Below are 2771 nucleotides of genomic sequence, written 5' to 3' on the forward strand. Positions count from 1 at the left end.
TGATCCCCAGTGCGGGGCATGCAGGAGGCGGCCAATCCATGTTCTCTCTCATCGATGTTTCTATCTCTCTCTCCCTTCCTCTCTTTCTAGCATCAATAAAGAAAAAAAAATTAAAATTAAAATTTAAAAAATCTTTATTGTTGAAAGTATTACAGATGTTCTCCCCACTCCTGCCCCCGCTATTATGCATTTAACTTTCCTCCATGTCTTTTTATGACTTGGTAGTTCGTGCCTTTTTTGTGCTGAATAATATTTCTCTGTCTGGATGTACCGCAGTGTATTTGTCCATTCACTTACCCAAGGACACATTGGTTGTTTCCAAATTTTGGCGATTGTGAATAAAGCTGCTATAAACATCCGTGTGCAGGTTTTTGTGTGAACGTGATTTTTCAGCTTCTCTGGGTAAATAACGAGGAGTACAGTTGTGTTCCTCAGTTGTATTGTAGGAGTGTGTTTACTGACAACCTGTCTTCCGGAGCAGTGGCCCCACGTTGCGTTCTTCCAGGCAGTGAGTGGGCGTTCCCGCTGCTCCACATCCTCGCCACCACTTGGTGTTGTCAGGGCTTGGGATTTTGACCACATTAATATTTATGTAACAGTATCTCATCGTTTTAATTTGCATTTCCCTGATGACATATAATGTTGAGTATCTTTTCATGTTATTTGTTCTTTACATCTTCTTTGGTGAGGTGTCTGTTCAGATCTTTAGCCCATTTTATTATTTATTTATTTATTTATTTTTGTACGTGCCCCTAGTGGGAACCGAACCCGGGACTCTCTGGTCTGCAGGCCAACGCTCCAACCACTGAGCCAAACCGGCCAGGGCTCTTTTGCCCATTTTAAAAATCAGGTTGTCTATTTTCTTATTGTTGAGGTTATTTATTTATTTATTTAATTTATTTTTTATCCTCACCCGAGGACATTTTTCCATTTTTTGTTCAGATAGAGTGGGAGGGAGAGAGAGAAAGAAACATCGACGTGAAAGGGACACATCGAGTGGCTGCCACCCGCACGACCAACCAGGGCCGGGGACAAACTGCAACCGAGGTACATGCCCTTAGCGGGAACCGAACCCGGGTTTCTCTGGACCGCAGGCAGACGCTCTAACCGCTGAGCCAAACCGGCCAGGGCTGTTGAGGTTTTTTTAAAGTTATTTTTTACTTTTTTGTTTTATTTTATTTTATTTTATTTTATTTTATTTTATTTTATTTTATTTTATTTTATTTTTTATGTGAACGCAGTCCCCCACTGCCACAAATTTGGAAAATTTGGGGAAATCGCAGGGGTCAGCACATCCAGAGGGCAATGGATAAGCCTCGCCCTGGGAAAACCACCTTCCTGATCACGGTATCTCCTCTGCCCGGTAAGTATTTATTGTTGAGTTTTAAGAGTTCTTTGTATATTTTGGATAACAGTCTTTTATCACATATGCCTTTTGTAAATATTTTTCCCAGCTTGTGGTTTGTCTTCTCTTTCTCTTGAAACTGGTGGGCATTTCTGGGTAAGAAAAAACTATTTCGCCCTGGCCGGTTTGGCTTAGTGGTTAGAGCCTCGACCTACTGTTGAGAGAGACCTGGGTTCGGTTCCCGCTAAGGGCACGTACCTTGGTTGCAGTTTGTCCCCGGCCCTGGTTGGGTAGTGCGGGTGGCAGTCACTTAATGTGTGTCCCTTTCAAGTCGATGTTTCTCTCTCTCTCCCTCCCACTCTATCTGAACAAAAAATGGTAAAATGTCCTTGGGTGAGGATAAAAAACAAACAAACAAACAAACAAAAACTGTATTTCTATATTCGTTCGTTGTTTAAGCCACTGTTAACGCGGGCTCTTCTTGCAACTGGTCCTCATTCTAACTAATACATGAAGTCATACTTCTGCTTAGAACATTCCCGTGTCTTCCTTTCATAACCAGAATAAAGTTCAACTCTTCCGTGGCCGTGGTGGGCCCAGTTAGTCAAGTCCCTGACAGCAGTTAAGAGGAAGGCCCTGGGGGCCAAATTCTGGCGGTGTGGCTTCCTATGTCTGTGACCTTGGGGGAGCTACTTAGCTCCGGTTCTTGGTCTGGTCTGCGAAGGGCTAACAACGGAACTACCTTACGGAGCTGTGAGGGCCAGAGAGTGACTGCTGGGACCCCGCGTATGCTCGGCCAGTGCTCCGTCCACTGCTCCGTCCACATTGCTGCTGCAGTGTACCTCTTCCCCGCGACCCACCACCTGCTTCCCCTCATTTCAATAGACCCAGCTTTCCCTCTGCCTGGAACTCTGACCCTCACGCCCAGCACCACACACACACACACACACACACACACTCCCTCGTGAGGCTGGCTTCTCCCTGGAACTCTGACCCTCACGCCCAGCACCACACACACACACTCCCTCGTGAGGCTGGCTTCTCCCTGGAACTCTGACCCTCACGCCCAGCACCACACACACACACACACACACACACACTCCCTCGTGAGGCCGGCTTCTCCCTGGACCTCTGGCCCTCACACCCACCACCACACACACACACACACACACACACACTCCCTTGTGAGGCTGGCTTCTCCCTGTCCAGAGGCCCTGCCCCACCGACCACCTTTCCTCCTCCCTAGCATCTCGCTGACACCACACCACTCTCCATTCACAGCAGCGAAATGCACCAGCTCGGTCCTCGCTTCTGCTAGAGTAACAGTGGTTTAGTGTGGTCGGGCACGGGCCATGCGCATCTATTCACATCCCCAGCTCTGGCACAGATCTGGAACGTAGCCGGTGCTCAAGAAACATTTGGGGAA

General features: G+C 47.4%; 1 pseudogene; it reads right to left on the reverse strand.

Annotated features, from left to right (window-relative positions):
• Positions 1-1230: 1230 nt before the first annotated feature.
• LOC118616728 lies at positions 1231-1371 on the reverse strand (annotated as a pseudogene).
• Between the last annotated feature and the right edge of the window lie 1400 nt (positions 1372-2771).

The sequence above is a fragment of the Molossus molossus genome, unplaced genomic scaffold, assembly GCF_014108415.1.
Source record: "Molossus molossus isolate mMolMol1 unplaced genomic scaffold, mMolMol1.p scaffold_m16_p_4, whole genome shotgun sequence".
NCBI lineage: Eukaryota > Metazoa > Chordata > Mammalia > Chiroptera > Molossidae > Molossus > Molossus molossus.